General features: G+C 37.8%; 1 protein-coding gene across 14 annotated transcripts in view; it reads left to right on the top strand.

Moving 5' to 3' along the window:
• TCF4 (transcription factor 4) overlaps positions 1-21842 on the top strand; it is a 339169-nt gene that overhangs the window by 142284 nt on the left and 175043 nt on the right. For 2 of the 14 annotated variants that reach the window (XM_070420339.1, XM_070420338.1), the window contains exon 1: positions 15074-15157. The exons of the other annotated variants lie outside the window; for them this stretch is intronic. The gene's annotated coding sequence lies outside the window, so the exon portion shown is untranslated. Of the gene's footprint in view, positions 1-15073; positions 15158-21842 lie in introns of those variants that run through there. 14 annotated transcript variants of the gene reach the window in all.

The following is a 21842-nucleotide window of genomic DNA, read 5'->3' as shown; positions in this document are numbered from 1 at the left end:
AAGACCTTTCCATTTCTGTTCCCAGAATTAAACTTTCTTTGCTCTGTATTCAAAGATTAATTTAAGATACTCATTAATGCAAATACTGTTGTGAAGAGGGCTTCACTGTGGTCAATTCTTTCCACCTTCCAATATTGCTTTAGTTGCTACCTAAGAATGAAATAAAAGAGGTGTTTCAGGACATTATTTCTGAGCATGTAGGAGAAGGACAAAGAAACTTTCACTCACTGCAGTATTGGTCTTACAGTATCTTGTCTCCAAAGCCTAAAGAAATTCTAAATAAAATTAATCTCCAGAGCCATCTTTCCCACCAAGACTGTAGGAACAGACCTCCTGTGAGCTCTTACTTCTCTGATGTAGTTGCTCTGTGTTTAAGTGTCTCTGAAAGCTGGTTTACTTAAGTTCATCCATAAAAGAAAGAACAACTAAGCTACATTACTATTTCTTAGGTCATTTTTTCAACTTTTATATAGAGCCAGTTTCAGTTTGATTGGTTATTGCCCTGAGAATAACTCATTATTTTGGGGACTGCCAGACTTGGGCGAGTCTGCTGTTCCATTGAGGGGACTAACATGAATGAGACAGCTACAAACATGGCAACACCAGTCCCACCTGCAAGTGCTATGGAAGCAAGAGCTTGGCTGAGGATGCCAGAAAGAAGCTTTGGTACATTTTGAATATTGTTTTATCCCACTATTTCCTAATGCTCTTGTATATTTGATAACGTATATCTGATGAATAACATTATTTAGCTCTCAACCCATGGTTCCTGAACTCTATAAATAAATATGGCCACATCTTGTAGATCTTCAGCCTTTCTTGCTGTCCATCTGAGTTACCTCTGAGCCATTGCCATAATACTGATGCCTGGGCTCCACCTGCAGACATTCTGTGTTTGGAGGTCTGAGGTCTGGGCTGGAATCCAGGCATCAAATGTAAATGTGCATTTGGTGATGCTGATGTCATGCCAGGTTTGAGAATCTTACCTACACTTTGCTTTAAAGAACTGTCATTCTAGTTTCCAAAATGATTCATTTCTCTTCATCTGAGTACTTATTTTTAAATCCTTCTATTTCTTTTTCACTCACTAAAAGTGAGTCATCACCTATTTAGCACCTAACTACCATCAAGATATTTTCATGCCATAAACTAATAACTTTTTTAGGTCAAAGAACATAGTAATTTTTAATGCGTTAAAATAGTGCATACTTCCAGAAAGGCTGACATGATCTCTATTTTTTATTTGTCCTTCAAGTTGATAGGCTTAGCCTAATGACATTGAAGGTTTGTCTCTGTAATGGTGACGTGAATGGCAGATATTCGTTGTTGTAGATTCACAATTAAACATTGTGTATATGCAGTGGGAATGATTTTCCTTGTATTGCAGAAAAATTGTTAATGTATTTTTACTAATTTAGAGGAAAGACAAGCCATATTAGAGAAAAGTCTGCACTATAAATATTTCAAAAAGAACATTCATTTGTTAGTTTTTATAATATACAGCTAAGATTAAATGACATTAAGTAGGGAAGCTTTGTCTTATGCAGAAGAATTTGGCAATAGCTAAGAATGCAGTGAAATTAGCCTTGAATTGATTGTAGGCAAGTACGTTTTTCTCAAGGACTTGGGCAGTTTTGTTATACGTGTAATATTAATTCAGCTGTTGAGTACAACCTAATGTACACAGTAAAATATATTTTTAAGACTAACTGTTCGATAAAAGGAACACAAATCCCAAGTTGTTATAACTTGATTTAATGAAATTTTTAAAAATAATCTGTGAAATGGTGAGATAGATAGTTAAGGATATTTTGTTGAACATTCTATTATCTTTGGGAAGATAGAGCTGCTTTTGTCTAATTTGGCTTTTTCATATATGCAATAGTTTGCTCACATTATGGGTGCAGAGCTGACTCCAAGCTGCTCATAGTAGTTGTTTCATAGCTGCTCATATGAGGCTCCAAGTAACATGTTGCCACGGTAGTAGATAGACTTTTTTTCTTCTTCTGTTGAATTCTGAATATTTAACTTAATAAAATTAAAATGCAGAGAGGAAACTCAGTCTTCTATATGTTTTGTAATTTTATGGCTCAAAGTTAAAGAAAATGTATGGAGCCCTAACCAGTTTGGCTCAGTGGATAGAGCGTCGGCCTGCGGACTGAAAGGTCCCAGGTTCGATTCCGGTCAAGGGCGTGTACCTTGGTTGTGGGCACATCCCCAGTAGGAGGTGTGCAGGAGGCAGCTGATCGATGTTTCTCTCGCATCGATGTTTCCAACTCTCTATCCCTCTCCCTTCCTCTCTGTGAAAAATCAATAAAATATATTAATAAAAAAAGAAAATGTATGGAATTTAGGTATTGACTTGTTTTTGTACAAATGGATACTAGTATATTTCATTTTGCCATTGACATTATTAACAACTTTTCTTATTTAGAATTCTTGGCAAGTTTAAAATGAAATGTAACCTTCAGAGAGAGTTAAAGTTCTTGTACTGTATTTGAATGAATAAAATGGTTAAATCATTAATCACGTGAAATTATTTCCCAGAATATTAATAACCATTTCTTTACCCACAAACTTCTTTTTTGATTATAGAATCTTTTTAAAAAATATGTTTTTATTGATTTTAGAGAAAGGAAGTGAAAGGGAGAGAGAACGAGAAACATCAATTGGCTGCCTCCTGCATGCCCCCTACTGGGGACGGAGCACGCAACCCCCAGCAGGTGCTCTGGTGATCTTTTGGTACAAGGGACAACGCTCAATCAACTGAGCCATATTGGCCAGGGCTAATCATAGAATCAGATTTAAAAGTGAGGATTTATTTCCACTGTTAATAGGCCAAGAATACCTACAGCTTATGGAAAGGTTAACAAAATATTGCTAATTAAATTTTATATTGTTTGTAAGTTTATTTAACTTGTATCGTATGTACTGATTGGTATCAATTTCTCTGTATATAGACATATGCTTCTTATGGGTCTTTCAGATATTTGTGTTCAGTCTTTAAGTGGTTCATTAATTCCCTTCATCAAATATTTATTGAACACCAGGTTTTTGCCAAATACTTGGCATGGCTTGGTGGTGAGAATACACACTTGAATATACCATATACTTGGAGTTGACTTTCTATCACAGGAAAGACACAGGAAGTAAACAGGTCCAAGAGAAGTACAGGGTTCTATGGGAGCCCTAGCAGGAAGGGACATAGCCCAGAGGAGGCTGGGGAAGTTGGCATTTAAGTTCAGACCTGAATGATCTAAAGGAGATCGTCAGGCAAAGGGAGCTGGTGAAGGGATGAGATGGGAGTTTTCCAGGCCTAGGGAGTTACGTTTGCAGAAGGCTAGAATAAAGGAAGGATTGGACATTTCTTTCTGAGTGCTGTAAGAGGGAGAGTGTGAGGACTAGCTTCTCCATGGCTACGAGAGCCAGCCGTGCAGGGTCTTACAAGCCGTGTTAAACATGCCATTCATTCAGCAGATATGTGATCAGACAATGTTATGTGCCAGGCACTAGGGACACATCAGGAAGCAAAGCAGGAAAGATCGCTTGCCCTTGTGGAGCTTTTATTCCAGTGGGCAGAGACAGCTGATAAACATGCTGCTAGTGGTTTTGAAAGCAGGCCAGAAGCATGTGTAGTCCAAATGGTTACAGTCTCAGCTTTTGCCAATATCTTTGGGCCAAATCAAAGAATATTTAATAAAAATAACTTTGCAATCATTTTCAGTTCAGATCTGATAGGCTGCAGATAGATTTATTGATAACTCAATATATTTGCAGGGAAAGTTGGAGGCTACCTATAATTTATATTTATTGATCACGCACTCTGTGCCAGGCACTGGGCTAAGCAATGAGCATATCATAGTGAGGAAAATTACTGAAGTTCACTGCAGTCAGTATTTCTAGTTCATTACACAGATGCTCCTTGAGAGTCCATGGCTTATTTGTAATGTTAGATGACAATACTTGAGAGCTGATCAGTAAGGAGGGGTTGTCTCATATTCCTGTTTTTAAAACTCATTACCGGGACCAGAATTCTTCCTTGTATCATTTTGACAATCTCACTAAACAGAAAAAAAAAGCTTTCTTTTTTTCTTTTACCATGCAAACAAACAAACATTATACACAGTGATTGAAACTAGACATTTGCTTGTCACTCAAAATTAATGATTTGTAATTAAGTAAGTTTTAGTGTGGTTGAATACTTTTTTGGTGGAATTAATAAGGGGCAAAAACAGTACTAGAAGTTAGTGTATAGAAGCAGAAGGAGAAATATAGCTGAGCATAGGGAATGAAGAAAAGATTTGTTCGAGTTTGTCCTACAATTGTAAGAGCATTGAATGAAAATATGTGATGTGTGAAAGGTATTTGAAAAACTTATTTTACCCTGGAAATCTTAGCCTGATTTGTTTTATTTCCTTTAGAATAAAAGTTGCAAGTGGGTAGGAATTATGTCTTTAAATGTTAGCCTATAAAGGACTGGAAAACTACTCAAGGGTAACAGCTGAAGAGGAAATGGCTCTGTCAGCGTCATGCACATGGATGATTGGGCACATGAGGGACCAAGCAGAGAGAGAGGTGCAGAGGGAAGAGGTCGTAAAGCAAGGAGGCTTGTTTGGAACTAAAATATAGTAATAGCAAAGCAAAAGCTTTGGGAACCACCGAGGTGATATGTTTTTCCTCTTAACATAGTACAAATATGTACAACTGAAAATGTGTGGTGTTTCTTGCACAGACATTACTGTCATCAGCAGCATACACAGTTGGATGTATTTGGAGAAACAGTTAATCATATGGTTCTCTGTTCTCTTTCCATGTCACCAGAGGCATGCATTTTCAAAACAGCCCAGATTAAGGTCCAATCTTTAGATATGTGATACAAATATGAAGCTGACTTGTTCACATAAGAGCAAATTAAATCCATGCTCCATCAGTATTAAATGGTAAATAACGAGAGTGACCTTTGTCCAGCAACATCCATAATGCTTGTTGCTAATGTCCATAATGTGTATCAGTATCCTAATGTGGTAACAATAACCACTGGTGATTTGCTCTTACAGTGTGCCAAACACTGTGCTGTTATTTGCATATTTTATCTTACAACAAAATGATCCTCATTTTGCAAATAAGCAAAGTGAGGGACAGATAGTGTAAAATAATCTGGATGAAGGGGGCAGTTCTAGTTGGTTAGTGATTTACAGTCCTGTCAGACTCTGAAGCAAGTGGTCTAAACCAGCAGACCTGAATGCTTCCCTGACAGTGCAGGTAGATGGAACAGGTAAACATATTAGAAGTAACTGTAAGAGATTAGATGTAAACACAAAAGGGGGGGTGAAGGGACCACACCGTGATTGCTGGACTTTCTTTCTTTCTTTTTTTTAACGTTAGCACACTGTGAAGCTTCAATAATAAAGAAAAGACCATACAGGAAGAAGGGTTAAGGGTGACAAACATCAAGGGAAAATATCATCATTATTTCACCTTTCTTACTGACTTTCACAACGTATTGACTTTCCAAGCTGTTAGACCCTCTGCCATTCTGTATTCTATACCCTCTTGCTTCTCTAGCTGACCCTTTGACTTTAGTTGTCCCATGGTCCATGAGCAATTTTGAATATCCATTTGTGTCATGTTAGGATTTGTTGAAATCAAAGAAGCATTAGATCTTGGGAGAACACCTCGGTACATCCAGTCTAACTGTGATTGTCCTTAGACTGTTGGTGGAGATGACTTGAGTCTAACTCATTCTTTCTCTTATCATCATCTACCACTGGCTATCTTTTTGCTCCAGGTCTTCACTGTTCAATCCTAGTTCACCACTGTAAATGGATCCAATAGTCCTCAGAAGAGAAAAGTTGTAGAAAAGAAAGTGGCAACAAAGTGAAGTAGGGGTCCTAAAATTTTAGGAAAGATGTCAGACTTTGCAAATGTGTTGCTTGATTTGAGGTAGTTGATCTTAGAACACCTGCCACTAACCTTCAACTGCCTTCTTCTTCTCTCATGTGTAGAAGAAAATGTGCCCCTTCTTAATTTGCTTGTCAACCCTCAACATTTGCATGCAAGCTTATTATAACTCTCTTGTCCTGGGATCTTTTCTAAGAAATTGTTCACTTTCTCTTTCCTTTCATCATCTTTTGTCCCCTGACTCCTTTCCCTCTACGTAAAACTGCAGGTAGGTCTTTTGCTCTGGCAATGGTTGTCTAAGTGTGGTTTACACATCACTTACTTCAATTCTCTTGGGGTGATGTTAAAATAGGGACACACTTCAGGCCTACGAATCAGCACCCCTCACTAGGGTATAGTTCAAGAGTTTTTCTGAAACTACATATTCTCAAAGGTAGTTTGCCAACTTCTGAGGTAGCACAACTTCAAATCCTATGTTCTTTCCTACTCTAGTATTTTTATCTTCTGAAACCCAGCACCTCCCTCAATATCCACAATGTCAGATTTAACTAACTCTTTCCGTTCTTTTTACCACTCTTTTCTTTTATTATTTGCTTTCCTCTTTTATTCTTGTAAGTATAGGGATTGGAAGAGCTTAGAGTTTGGTGTTAGAGTGGGATTTGACTTCCAGCTTGATTATTTAGCAACTGTAGATATTGGACTATTCATTCATCTTCAGTAGGACTCTGTTCTGGAGATTTACATGGCTAGCAAGTGGCATTTTTAATTTGGGAGCCCAAACAGTTCTCTGTTCTAAGAATTTGCCTTTCCCAATTTGCTGTGAAAGACTTAGAAATTACACGTTTTGCCAGGGTTGTGGTCCCTGAGTAAGAGCCAGAAGATGAACTGCCTTTTACCCATTCTGCCACCCCTACATACCCATGGTCCTTTTCTACAACAAATCATGGTCAGTTTGGCATGGCAAGTCTTGGAAGAGAGATATTTTCTCTAGTGAGCCAGAAAATGCAACAGGATCTGTCTGAGATTGATGGAGATAAGTGTTTGATCCAATTTACACTTTGCCAGAAAAATATTTTTTCTTGACAGCTGGAGAGATCAAAGATCTAAAACTGTGGATATAGGGTGATGGATGTTCTAATGTTAATATTTTATGAATAATATAGTGCCATTTAAGGTCAACATGTTGTAATTCCCACTGTCTGGGAAACTCCAGCCAGCCATGTGCGGAGAGAGGAATTCCAAGCACAGAAGTCTTCACTCCAAGGAGACAGGCAGTCATTACCTGCCTGTGAATAGTTGAGCAGGCCAACCTTTAATAGCCTGTGATAGATCATGTCAAGATACAGTGGAATCCGCAGGTTTTTGCAATGGGGGCTAAATCATCTGAATTGAGGAAGACTTACTGATGAGTCAGTCCCATAAATGGGATTTTCAAGTATTATCATGGAAGAGGAGGACATTTCTTCTTGAGTGAGAGCAATATGATGGCACAATTACCCATTACCAAGAAGAGGTACATACTTTGTCCTAAGCCCGGGCATGAGTAGCCATTCATGTTGTGCAAAAACATGTCAGGATTTGTGGCTTCTGTAGGGACGCCCAGATGGAGGAGAAGACTCTATGAAATGCATTGTCCTGGTGTCGCTGGGTGTGGCCCTGGGCTTGGCAGGGGTGGGCAAACTTTTTGACTCGAGGGCCACAATGGGTTCTTAAACTGGACCGGAGGGCCGGAACAAAAGCATGGATGGAGTGTTTGTGTGAACTAATATGAATTCAAAGTAAACATCATTACATAAAAGGGTATGGTCTTTTTTTTTTTTAGTTTTATTCATTTCAAACGGGCCGGATCCGGCCTGCGGGCCGTAGTTTGCCCTCGGCTGGGTTAGAGAGATTCAGCCACCACATGAGGTTTTTTCTTGCTTTGGACAACCTTGCTTAGCATTGATTTTTAGTTACATGCTTTCTGAGAGCCTTTTGTGGTTCTTATTTTTACTATGGATATATTTACTGATTTAAAACATTTCCATTGTAGCTTTTCATTCACAAAATATATTTAATATCCTTATATTTTACAGATTTTACTTAATTAGATTTTAATTTTTTCCCCATTTATATTTCTCTTATATAAGTTTTTCTACTTTTTTATTGTTTGTTTTTATCAGGTTAGTCCATTGCTATATGCATTCCCCCTTCTCCTGGGTAGAACTCTCATTGATTCACCAAATCTCTCTCCATTATGAATCAGGACGTTCACAGGGTAGAAAGCTCTTCTAGCTTATAAGGCTCAAATTAAGGGGTCATGATTATTTCTTGACAACAAACATTATTCATCCTTTTAATTTCGACTTATAGCCTAAAATCCATGGTCTGTAATGAAACAAAGGTAATTTCTCTGAGTCTTACTTCTCATCTTAAAAATAAAGATAATGCTAGCCCTGGCTGATGTGGCTCAGGTGGTTGATCATCATCCGATACACTAACCGGTTCGATTTTCTGTCATGGCACATGCCCAGGTTTGGGGCTGGATCTCCAGTAGGGGGTGTTCAGGGGACAGCAGATTGATGTTTCTCTTTCTCTCTCCCTCTTCCTTCATCTCTCTCTAAAAAATCAATAAGAACATATCTTAAAAAATGAAGATAATGCTATCTACCTCAGAACATTGTAGTGAAGATTAAATGAGATATATACATCTAGCACATGAGCTGGAAATAGAAGATTCTCATAAATATAATTTCATTTATTCTTCAATTTCTGTAAAAGTCCAGGGAACATTAGTAAGTGTCTCGTTGCAAAAGGAGAAGATCGTGATTTTGGTGTGAAGTGTGAAGTACTTTTAAACCATTCAAGTGAAGATATAAAGTAGGTGGTTCAAGTTAAGGATGAAAAGCTCAGAAAAGGCCGAGCAAAAGGCCTACAACTGAAGGAACCTTTACCATATCGATGCCAGTTGAAGGTATAAGACTGTGTATGGAGTCTACACAACAAGTGGACTCGGGCCCAGCAGTTGAAGGATTCTCAACCCTTAAAAAAGCCTTTGGGTGAGAATGAAAGAGAATGCCCAAGGAGTAGGAGAAAAAGGAAATGTGATGACATCAAGCAGATTTTTATAAGAAAGGGGATATGAGTATCTTTTTTATTGCTATGGGTGATGAGAGTTAAGCATTGTCTATTGGCTCTAACAACTTAGTGGTCATTGTTGACATGTTCTTGGAGGAATCATGGGGTAGGAAGACTACTCCCCATTCCCCAGAACTAAATTATCTTTCCTCTTACCTGGCAATGTTTTCATCCTATATATTTCTAATGTGAATTTTCCTCTATGATTGATAACGGTAGTTGTTTGTACTTAGCTTCATTCCCATAATAAATGATTAGTTTCCTGAAGATAGAGGTCGTGCAAAGTACCATGTAAATTACACCTAGTAAGTATTTAATAGTTCAGTCTTAGAATCATTGGTTCTAAATAACAAGGCATGTTTGTCTGTTTATCCATTCATCATTTATTCACTAAACATTTGTTTATTTAACAACTCCATACCACGTGTCAGGCACTATTTTAGTTGCATATTTAACAACTCCATACCATGTGTCACCACTATACGGTATCTAAATATAGTGGTGAACAAAAGATATTCCCTTTCTGTATGAAAGTTACATTGAGGTGGAGATAGATGATAAAAAATACATGTATATTTTGAGTACCTTTAATGTCTTAACTTACTTATTCCTCAGAACAAGCATTCATGGCGTAGATGTTATTACTAGTCCTATTTTATCGGTGAGAAAATGGAGGCTCCAAGACATTCAGTACCTTTCAGGGTCATCAATTCAGTAGGGGTGGATCTGGGATTCACAACAGGCACTTTGTCTCCCAAATCCATGCTGTTAATTACCCCACTGCACTCACTGCAAAGTGTTTGGCACACCCTAAATTATAACCATCATTATGATTACTATTAATGTTATTAATAGTAGTTATTTCTCAGCCTAGCAATTGTATACTTCAATTCAGATGAGGAAACAGATACATGACTAATTATTGGCAAATGTAATTTAGAAGCCTAGGTTCTATGCTTCCAAGCCAATATTTCCCCTCATATAGTGCCCCATCTTTAAGGGAGGGAGTGTGTAAAGGGAGGAAGAGGAAAAAGGAGGAAGGAAGAATGAAGGAATGGGCAAAGAGAAGGAAAGATATGTGGAAGAGATGTAGGAAGGGCATAACCCTGTTTGATTTTGGGTTTTTGATGTTACCAAACTATGCCTTATTTTTCAAGTTTTTTTTTGTTCTCAGTAGTCTCTAGAGCAGTGGTTCTCAACCTTCTGGCCCTTTAAATACAGTTCCTCATGTTGTGACCCAACCATAAAATTATTTTCGTTGCTACTTCATTACTGTAATGTTGCTACTGCTTTGAATCGTAAAATGTAAATATCTGATATGCAGGATGGTCTTAGGTGATCCCTGTGAAAGGGTCATTTGACCGCCAAAGGGGTCGCGACCCACAGGTTGAGAACCGCTGCTCTAGAGGAAATCTTTAAGTTAAAGATATTTCCATACACAATAATTATATTCCATTTCATAGACTAGCAAAAAATAATTCAGGGCTAGAAGACCCTAGCTATTTAAAAGACTTTATTTTGGAGAGGATATTATTACTGGCATTTATATTGGGAGGCATTGGTTGGAAGATAGAAGCTTTGTTTACCAACAGCCTAGTCTTTGAAGGGTCTGTGTGTGTGTGTGTATGTGATATGTGTAGTAGTACATACTTATATCCTGGTAATATTGAATTCACTTTGTATATACTACTTGGGGGAGAAACATTTTTCTATAGTTGGGGAGTTTTTGTACTTATATGCACGGCTGCTGTATTAGAAAGCACCATATTTAAGCATCACAAATATATACTAAATAAGGGACAGATGCACAAGGAATTTTAGCAGAGTTTTTCTAAATGGCAAATAATTAGAGGGGAACATATGCCTATGGGCAGCAAAGGATGAAGTGAGGTACCAGGAATTTTAAAAGGGAGATAGAAATGCATATTGTAGAATGCAGTCACTCTCAAGGATGTTTAAGCCTAGAGGGTGTTCTCTCCCAAAGTTTTCTGTTTTTTGGGTTCTGACATTAAATTTTGTTCTCTCTCTGTACCTATATTCCCCAAAGAAATTGATCATGCTAATCATTCCAAAATGGAACAGATTTTCATTCAAACCTCACTTTTCAATGACTTTGTGGTTTGCATGTCTTTTTTCTCCCTCCCCAGGGCCTTGTCCTTTCACAGGACTGCCAGGATATGACATTTCAGAACAGTGTCATTCCTCGTTTATTTATTATTTATAGCCCATCTACTTCTAAAAGGTAGCCTACCAATAAAAGACACCTACGAATGTGATGTTTTTTCGTCATGTGCATTTTAGGAGGGACATGGCCCTCCTTTAGAACAACTCTACTCTGAGATGGCTTGTGTCCATCTCAGAACCATTCTGCACAGTCTTGATGTGGAAGAGGAAACGAATCTCCAAGAACAGAGTAGTAGAGAAGAGCATCAGGCATTTCCATCTCCCTGCAGAGTGGTAGTTTAAACAGCAGGGCCACGGAGCAGAGCAATTGAGCTCCCCAGCAAAGCTGAGCTGTAGCACCTGATCATTATCCTTCAGGTTTAAGTTTTACCTGTTGTGCTCATTGTAACAAAAGAAATGAAATCTCTGTAATTATATTGGATGGGGGAGGAGATCATGTTTTAGTTCCTTTGATCTTGAGCTAGAATAGGCTCTGCTTTTTGGAAATTTAATTTGAAAGAATCCAATGTACACATCTGCTTTTTGTACTGCAATTTCTATTGAGCTTGAAAATAGAAATTTATTAATGCAAATGTGCAGAGTCTGTTCCTTGAGAAAAAAACACACATATTCAAAACACAAGGTGATCTTTCTGCATATCTATGGAAGATTTTAATAAATATGTTCTCTGTTTTTCTTCTGGAGCTCAGAAATGAGGGACCAAGTATAAAAATGACAGGATACGTTGGGGTACAGAAAGATTCATGATTAGTTCAATATTGAAAAGTTTTCAAAAGACAAATTAGATGGTAAAGAGATGAGAAGCATACTGAATCCTCTAAAAGAAAAAAAACAAACCAACCAAAAACAAGTGCGTCATCAAACCATTTTGAGAACATGTTTGAATTGATGACAGAGCCCATGCTAAGAGACAAAGCTTTCATTTCAATGAATCCAATCTGCCTAGTGTTCTGTAAAATTGCCTTTGCCTAAAAATGGCATGGCATGCAGATTTTAGGCAGGGCACTTTCTCACCCCAACTTCGCCTGCACTCTTTATTTTTGTACCATTACATGAAACTTCACATAAATGATACTTGACTTAATCCTTAGAGTGGCTGGATTGCATGGTCTATTTTGATTAACTTTTTCTTGTTCTCAGTAAATTTCCCAGTAAAGACTAAAAATGTCATGAGCATTTTGGGACACAGCTCCTTTAAGCTATTTGCAGTCATATAGTTGTTCTTTGTAGGGTTTGAGTGCTTTCCTAAACTTCTCCTCTCCAAATGGGCAAAATAAATGTAGACTTGTTGAGAGCCTTCAATCACTGGGTGAGCAGTCATCTCCTAAAGCTGGGAAAGTATCCATTTTCAGTTCTTTGAGTAAATGGAGCTGGTTTCTTACAATATTTATGCTCTATCGACAGATCTCAAAAACCTGGTTATAAATTACCTAGGCTTACGAAGGAGTTCACGATTAAAGAATATACTGAATCAATCAAACTGGTCTTTTTTTTAATGCAATGTGATGAGATTTTTTTCAAAGGTGGTAAGTGCACTTCAGCTGTGGGTACTGCCATTCTATTCTGTATTTGTTGGTTACTTTCTTCCCTACGGAGTTTTTTGTTTATTTATTTTTTTTTAAGAAACAGTAAGTGCAAAGCTATCAAGTCAGGCTGTGAATTAGATATTCTTGACTGTAAACCTGGGAGCCTATCCTTAACCTGTGTCTGAGTTGGTATTTCAGCTGTGTTGCCAGGATAACGTATGACCCTAGTAAATGTACAGCTTCATTTGGGTTCAGTGATTTTGGTGTTACAGGACACCAAAGCCATAGAAATTACTTAAGACACAAAATGTTGAGCCAGAGTTGGCTCCTCGGGGACTTTTGAGTAAGTAGGTTTTCATTTGAACCAGTTTTGGGGAGCCATGGCATGTACGGCTGACCACGTCTAATTAATTAATTTCTAACATTTCTATCTAATTGTGACTTTGTCAATGACACACATTTTTTTTCTTCCTTACATGCAAGAAATTCAGAATCAAAATTTCTATGTCGAATGGCAGACAGTTGGGGTGCAGCAAGCAAGCAGTCACCCTTAAAAATTAATGAGCTTAATGATGGTTAGAGAGGTGACTGTGATGGTGGTTTGGGAGGGAGGGGCCACAGGGATGGCAGAAGGAAGAAGGCTGGACTCCTCCTAAGTGACAATGATGTGAGCCCCGTCCTTATCTCCCTTCCGCATTCTCCCTTCCCCTCCCCCAGTCGCCACCCCTCGCATCCTCTCCTCTTCACTGGAGCCAGAGCAGATAGAAAGACAGGGCGATTATGAAGACGTCAGTTGGAGGCTAGGCAGGCGAGAGGGGCGCAGTGCTCCAGATGAGGTCCGGGGGGAGCCGAGGAGGGTCACTCATGAACGACCGTGTGTGTGTGTCTGACAGACTGTGAAATGGTGCGTTGTTGCACGGCTGCGCTGCACCTGGGCCCTTCATCTGTGATTGATTGGTTTGGTCATGTGTAATGGTCCCATCTGCTCTGTGTTGTTTTTCTTTTTTTACTTATAAACACCGTTCCCAGCGGCTGAGAGAGGATGAGCTATGTTTTGTCATCTTCACTTACACTTTAGCTCAAAAAAGTGGTCAACTAGGTAAGCTCTAAAGTCTATCCGAGTAATGTAGTAGGAAAGTACGGTTTTCCCCTCTGCTTGATGTGTGTGCGCGCGTGTGTGAGTGTGCGCGCCCGCCTGCGCAAGCGTGTGTGCCTGGAGTTTCATGCTGCCTGTTAATATCTGAATAGTTCATGAACCACGGAAGACCAAAAAATCACAGAAATGATTTGCACAAATCTGTGTATTGTGACTCTTACTGCAGCGAGGAGTGCATTTTTTTTTTTTTTTTTTTGTAACGGAGCCAATACTTAATTAAAACCGCTGACATCATGGTGTTATAATTAAGCGTGGCATTAATTAAGCTGGAATAACGATTTTTTTTTATTAAGAACTGCTTCCATTGTATAAAGACCGTTATCGGCTAAAAACAAAATAATTTTAAAGCAAAAATTAATTTCCTCTAAAGGAGCCCTTTTCAACTTCCCCAAAGTCCAAGTCCAGCCTCGGGGCTGTCGTCATCAGGGGTGTGTGTGTGTGTGTGTGTGTGTGTGTGTTGGGTGGTGTTGGGATGGGGGGAGAGTGGAAGTGAAATTTGTGTGTTTTTTTTTCACCCAAAAATGCTGATCGGCTCCTGGCATTCTGATGGCTAATTATGCATCGGAGAGCTTCGACAGCTGCATTCATCATCATAAAATGTAATAATTAATGACATTCCAACAAAGAAAAATATGCAAATGAGGACTCATTAGCATTTTCATATTCAGCTTTGATAATGCTTTTGCTGACAAGGTTGTAATTAATGAAAATTCATGTCGCAGTCAGGAGATTGGATCGGTTTCATTCCGCTCACAATTCCCAAATGCTTGCATTATGGAAAATCGGCAGCTCTGCCAACTTTTCAGGGAAGAAAACACACACACACACACACACACACACACACACACACTAAAAGCACCAGATGCAAATTAATGGTAGGGAGTCTTTAACTCTTTAAGCCACCCCCTAAATTTCCATCACAGGAAACATGTGATGAGTTTTAACCTAAGAACTGGATTCTTCTTCTTTTTTTAAATAATAGCAATGAAAGTACTTTTTTATGTGACCCTAGTATAAGGATTTCTGGCAAACTTTTTTTTTTAATATTTAAAAAATCCCTCTACCTTTTCCCCTCTTTCATTTTCCCTTTCAAGACTATTTAAATTTACATAGTAAAACATGTTAGGACAGTCAAGCCCCAGCGTGTTGTGTTCTGTCCTCTAGCTGGCAAATTTACGCCACGACAGTTTATTCATCCACATGCTTTTTGGCGACTCTTCACTACGTATTTGTGCTTAGTTCCCGGTGCCTCCCTCCGTGTGCTACCCATAAGGTCCGAAAGAAAAGCAAGTATTTGATTTCTCTATTCAGGGTGGGTTTTTGTTTTTTTTCACTTTTGGATGATAGTTGTTTTCTTAGTGCTTTTTCTGTTTAATCTATTCCCTTTGTGGTTTTGTGTAAGAGTTTGGGAATGTGCCCATAATTCTCTCACTCACCACTTCTGGTTTAGTGTTGGGCTTCAAACGTAATTTTAAGAGACACCGTACAATCAAAATGGATACCCAGAAACCCCAGAACAGAGCTATCGACAAGCATTCAGTACAGAGAGCTATTAATTCATAAACCCTCTGTGTGTTGCTTTCGAATGTGTGACTGTAGATTGGCAAAAACCATTTGATGCCAACGTGGTACTATGTTTTGTCTTCCTAGCCTGAAGTTAAACTGAAAGTTCGATCTTGCCCTCAGCACTACAAAGGAAAACCTCCATAGAGTTCTGGTCTGACTTCAGATTTAATCTTTAGGTTAAAACAATGATTACTACTCAGGCAGATATTTTTGCTGAGGCAGATGTGTTTTTTGTTTTGTTTTTAAAGAAAAGGTTTGTGTAAGGATTAAGAAAAGGGGAGAAGGAAAGCATATTTCTTTATAAATTGTCAAATTTATAAGTGTTTTCACTCTGGAATGATATAAAACAACTTCAGGCAGTTTCTAAGATGCAGTTTCCTGTTTATTGAAAGTGAAATTGTAATTCCCAAAATTGCTAGTCTAGCATAAATAAAGAGTATAAATATGTCTTGTTAGGGGAAGATAGAAACTTTGATATGTGAGATTTAATTCTTAGAGTGTCTAAGGAAAATAGAAAGGATCATCAATTATTTAATCAGAAGTTTAATGTAAATCTTATTTCCCTATTATGCAATTAAGAATGACTAGGTTTTTATTCCTCATTAATCTCAGAGTTTCAAGAAACAGAATTTTATTTCAATCTCTTGTTTTTTTTTCCAACTTTTGTTTTGTTTTGTGTGTGTGTGTGTGTGTGTGTGTGTGTTTGTGTGTATGTATTCATTGTCTGAGATCATAGTGGCTCTGTCTTCTTTAAATTCTATTGTGTTAAATAGCAGGCAGAGGAAGGCTTCACTTTTTTTCTTTTCGTTTACTTCTTTTTATGCAGGCAAACTGCCCATCCAGATGGTAGGATTTCACCTGTAAGCAATCTGAAACGATAGGTTAATTCTGACATTTTATAGAGCTTTTTTATTTTCTTTTCATACAGTACAACTAAGTACAGAGTAACCACTCAAGATAATGTTTCCCTTTTTTTTCTTTTAAAGCACTTCCTGCTGTGATTGGTCCCCCGCCCCTCGCTCCCCCCCCGCCCCCCCCAAAAAAAACACAAACAAAAACCAACAACCCTGTATTTGGGGCTCAATTAAAATCTGTGGCTTTAGGCACTTTGCTGCTATTGTCAAAACCACATCTGATGAAATCTTTGACCACTTCTAATATGTGTGAATGAGGAAGTGATGGCAGAAGTGAAGGAACACGTGTCAACCTGCAGGTTAGTTTTGGAGAAACAGATTATTTTAATTTTATAAGCTCAGGGTTCCGCTGGCTTTGATAAACTCACTGTTCGCCCCCCCCCCCCCCCCCCCCGAAGTCATAAACGTTTGCTAACTCACTCTTCCCTCAGTAATGCCTAGCATGGTGTTAGCAACCAGAATCCTGAAATTTGATTTTGTTTTCAGTGTGGCTAGCCTCTGGTAGCTTATGTATGTGACTGAGGGAACTGGGGAAATTCTCTGAAGTGATTTGTTGACCTGTTATAGGGAATCCCATTATTTCCCAAAGCAGGTTTTGGTGGTGTCTTTGGAATAGAATATGAAAGGGAGAGGGAGTCTTGAAGATTGTTTTTACTCATCATAACTGTAATCATACTGTATTGACAGGTTACTTTGGAATACTATCCTCTTGATTTTATTTCTAGAAATCCTGTGTTGGCATGAATTATTTCTCCAGTTATTTACACGGGAGGATGGCTATCGAAGCATCATCTTCCCTGGCTTATTCCCTTGGGAGAACATTTTTGAAAGTACTCAACTAATCTTATACTTGTCAGGATTGGGGACCCTAGTTGTGGCATTATTTATTGCTTTTTCAGTTTCCTGTTTTGCACATGTTAATTCCCATGGGTATTTTCTTCTTCAAGTGATGAGATTTCCACTGTCCGGAGCAGCAAGCCACACTGGCTGGAGTTATTGAACTCTGAAATAGGAAACCTGTGGGTGATCCGGTTTACCTCCCCAGAAGCTATTGCTTTAGTCAAGGAGAATTACAGCCCCATGACTGAGAATTTCAAAGTAGTTGTTTCTCTAAAACATCCACAGATTTTCTTTCAGGTATTGCAACAAAATCAACATTTGTTTGTGGCCAGCGAAGCCAGTGATCCTGGGTATTCTCATCCAGATGCTTCTCATATTTCCCTTGCAAACTTTCCCATTGGTTGGGGTCTGTGGAGAGATTTAAGTGGCTGGCTGGTGGAAATGTTTGGGAGAACATTTGCGTATCAAAGCAGCCTAAATATTTGCAAAAATGTTTGCTTGAGAAAAAAGAATCCACTTAGGATTAGGAAGTAACTGCTTAAACATTTAAAAAGCATTTATGATTTCCTGAAGTATATTATTCAAGAGCCAAGACCCAACTTGAATTTCGGGGGTTATCCCAGAATCCATGCTTTGTTTTATGATTAAGATCTTTATCTATATGTGGTATACAAAAGCAACCCCCCCCAAATATATTTAACATTTAATTTGTTATTATTTATAAACCTATAAAACAGTTGATGAGAGAAAGGGCCTCATGAAATGATGAGATATTGAATAACTCTAACCTCATTCTTGCCCTCTATTATGTATTCTTCCCTGTAAAACACAGTTGTATTGCTATGATATGACATTTGGTTCTGTAGGAGTTCATGAGCTTTCTCGTAATCGTAATGGTTGAGTGGCAACTCTTTCTCTTTTTTTCTTGGTAAAGAGTTTAATGTGGGCTTTTTTTTGTATTCAAGTGATTAAAGTTTTAGCTGCATTTCACTGATGGTTTGGAAACAGTGCATACACAATTCAGTGCAGCCCAATTTTTCCAACTTGTTAACAATGTAGGAGTTGAGCACTGACAATTGCTGTACTTAAAAGCCCCTTGGATCAGGTGTTATTTTACCATCTGGACATTTTAATTAGTAATAAAAATGTGGATCTGGATACACAGAAATAGGATCTACAGTACACAGTGGCTCAGTGCTCTCTATTGGTGCTGAGGTGTGCATGGCTACATTTTACAAGTGTGTGTGTATGTGTGTGTGCTCATGTGTAAATGTGATTGTATGTTGAGTATGTATTCATTCCTCCTAGGAAACCTAAGTGTAGGATTCTGGTGCCCTTTTCAAACTGGGCGCTATCACAACACCAACAAAATATTATATTTGGCTACTTTTTCTCAAATATCAAGCCAAAATGTATAACATATATACTTGCATTCCTAAGTAATACTTGCCTATATCTTTCTAGTGCTCATATTTCCTCGTGTGGTATATGGTATGGCATGGCAATACAATGCTGACATTGGGCAGGAGATGTGGCTCCTTCATTCCATCGCTGTGTGCTCTAAGTCAAATACATTGACCTCTCTGAATCTCCTTTTATCCTTACCTACAGAATAAAAGTGTTAATGACAATAGGTATGATAACTACCTAACAGAATTATGATGAAGCTTATGTGAAAGCACTTCATAAAATGTAGAGACATAACAAGTGATTTTTAATACAAATTACCATTTCAAAATCTACATACCATTTTCATAATTCATTAATTGTCATAAAGAAAATGCAAATATAAACACACAGTAGGTTACTAACAAATAATAACTTTAGTACCACCAGAAGATGTGTTTATAATTTTAAACATGATGCAAAATGATCTTCTTTTATAAAGTATCAGGATATGCTCTTTGAAATAATGTTATTCTTAATTAAGGCAGAAGCGGGTACATTTGAGGGAAATAGTGACCCTCTGGAGAAATGGAGAGTGAAAATAGTTTAGGGAAATGAGTCTCAGTGTCTTCTCTTTTGGAAAGATGCATGCATGTTTATCTTCATTATTATGAGTTTCATGTTTGCAAATCAGTGTGACTACTTAAATATAATCACCTACCTATTACAATTTATTTCATACTATATTTGCTCAAGAAGGCATCCTGCGTCATCCTCAGGAAGGGAGGGAGTTGATAAAATTACCTTGGGACACTGGTCCAGATCCATGAGTTTGGATACTTCTATAGAAAGCTTTTTCTTTTTTATTATAGGCCCAGTTCTCTTCCTGAGAATTCTTCAGGAGAAATAGGAACATCCCCCCCCCCCCCCCGCCCCCCCGCCCTTATTGTATAATCGTATACCATTGCATAATGATACTGCTTTGGTCATTTCATTAATTTAATCCCTCCTCCCTTAATGCAATAAATGCATACCTTGAACATAGTGCAGATATGATTTCTATGACATTGTTTCAAACATCAAATATATATTATTGTAGACAACCTGGTTTTAACCAGTGTCTTAGGAAGCTATCAGACTTGTCTCTTGGACATGGAATTAGTCCGGAGTGTACAGCATTCCTTTTCAGTATGCCAGGAGGAGCGGGATTCAGCGGAGATAGTCCTCAGTCTGTTCATTAATTGGTTTAAAATTAAGTAAACCACAGAAGAAACAGGAACATGCGAATTATGATTTCAGTTTTTCAGATTTTTTTTGGACTTGTAAATGGAAACTGGTTTCATTTAATGCTGTCTCAGTTTCATTGAAATGTCCCAAACTAATGACCACTTTCATTTGCATATTCTAATCTAGTGAATAGATAGGGTCTACCAATGTTTTGTCTTGAAAATTTTGAAATGAGACTACAGGTCCTCCTCTTTGCAACTCCGTTTCCTAATAATGGCCACGTGTACCTTAACCTTTAGATTGCAGTACCCACAGTCATGATGTGAGCAAGAAATTATGGAACTTCTTTAAAAATTGTCTCATAAAAGGGATTCAGTTAAAAATTAGGGAGACAGCATTTAAAATTTAATAAGAAATAAAGTAATTCAAAGTAAAGTCTGTAGCCAAACTCCTTAATTGTGATGCATTTGCTGAGTTCCCCTCTTCCATCGTCGGGCCTGCTCTGATGCCATATGGCCTACCATGGAACATTTAACTTGTCAGATATAATGGATTGTCCTGGAAGCAGATTTTTGCTTTGAGCACTCGGCTCCTTTCTTGCATTTCACTCTCAGCTCCAGGCTGCAGGATGAAGGATTGTGGTGGAAATGCAAAGAAGAGACACACAGTTGATTCCCCTTAAGAGAGTGACCTATATGCCACAGAATTTTACCCACGTAAAGAGGCATTATCCCCGTCACTGGCCTTAGCAGGCTGCATGTCAGAATCATTTAAATGTGCCCGGACTTAACAGATTGTGCAAACATTTCAGAATTGAGTGCTTAGGAATAATAAAGCATCGCCATTGTAACTTATGCAGAAATGGTGTAGCCACATCAGCCAAAAGATAAGTATTATTCATCGTGACCTACTTATAACATAAACCACCTGGTTTGTAGATGTTGTAAATTCAGTTTAACTTTCAAATCTACTAAGAATGCTTTAAAAAAATCACCTGGTGGAGATGTGGCAAGGCTTCATTGTTTTGTTTGGTGAGGAGAGGTGAGGTTGAAGTGATCATTTAGGTGGATGGACAAGTGGCAATTAATTATCCTACCAAGCTTCCCATCTTGAAACTTAAGTGCAAACCTTCCGTTTATTCTAACATACTATAAATTAGAGATTGAACATCTTGTAGATTATTTAATTTTCATCTGTTAATGTAAAAAGTATAGTGGTTGGTGTTGGTTTTAATTTGGTTCTTTCATAAGGTGATTCTTTTTTCATAGTAATTTGTGATACTGTTTCTGAAATCAGAAGCCTGAAAAGTACTAGGAGGAGTTTATGACTTTTGCATTTATAGGAAAACTTCCTTAAGAGAATAAACAGTGGTTATTCCATCCATACACGTACATATATAGCTAAGAGGAACTCTTTTAGTATATAGCCTATTGTAACCCAAAAGCTAATATAACACAGAGACCGGAATGGACAACTTACAAATAATCAAGTACAAACTACAAACCAGTGGACAAATAAATAACTTATGGACCTTAATTTAACCATAAAATGGTACATATTTGATTGTTCTAGGGTTACAAAAATTAATTAATAAGTGTGTATGTGACACATGTAAATACACTAAAAGAGACTCTGTTTGCACAGGGTAATTTAATATACTCATCAAAATGTATGTTTATGTGTTAGAAATTTAACATTTAATTTACTTCTACAAATTTATTTATTGTAGATAGTTCTTAATAGTGATCTATAAAAACTATAGTGGCCTTGAGAACTGGTATAACCTTACTTCTATGCAAAGAAGACATTTCTTTTTAATGAACAATTTCCCATGAAGCAGCTAGGAAATGTCTGTTAAAGTCAGTATTTACTAATAAAGTGTACTTGTGTGTATTTCTTACTAATCCTAAACGGACCACATTTGTTTTTGTTTTTGCTTTTTTTAATGCCACTGATAGGATGATTTTTTTCTCCCTCCCTGTATTCAAATTTTGGTTAGGCTTATCCTAAGTGAGTTTAAGTGGT

The sequence above is a fragment of the Myotis yumanensis genome, unplaced genomic scaffold (assembly GCF_028538775.1).
Source record: "Myotis yumanensis isolate MYYU_CA2020_CCGP unplaced genomic scaffold, mMyoYum1.0.hap1 SCAF_7, whole genome shotgun sequence".
NCBI classification, from domain to species: domain Eukaryota; kingdom Metazoa; phylum Chordata; class Mammalia; order Chiroptera; family Vespertilionidae; genus Myotis; species Myotis yumanensis.
This window is presented reverse-complemented; position numbering and strand designations above follow the sequence as displayed.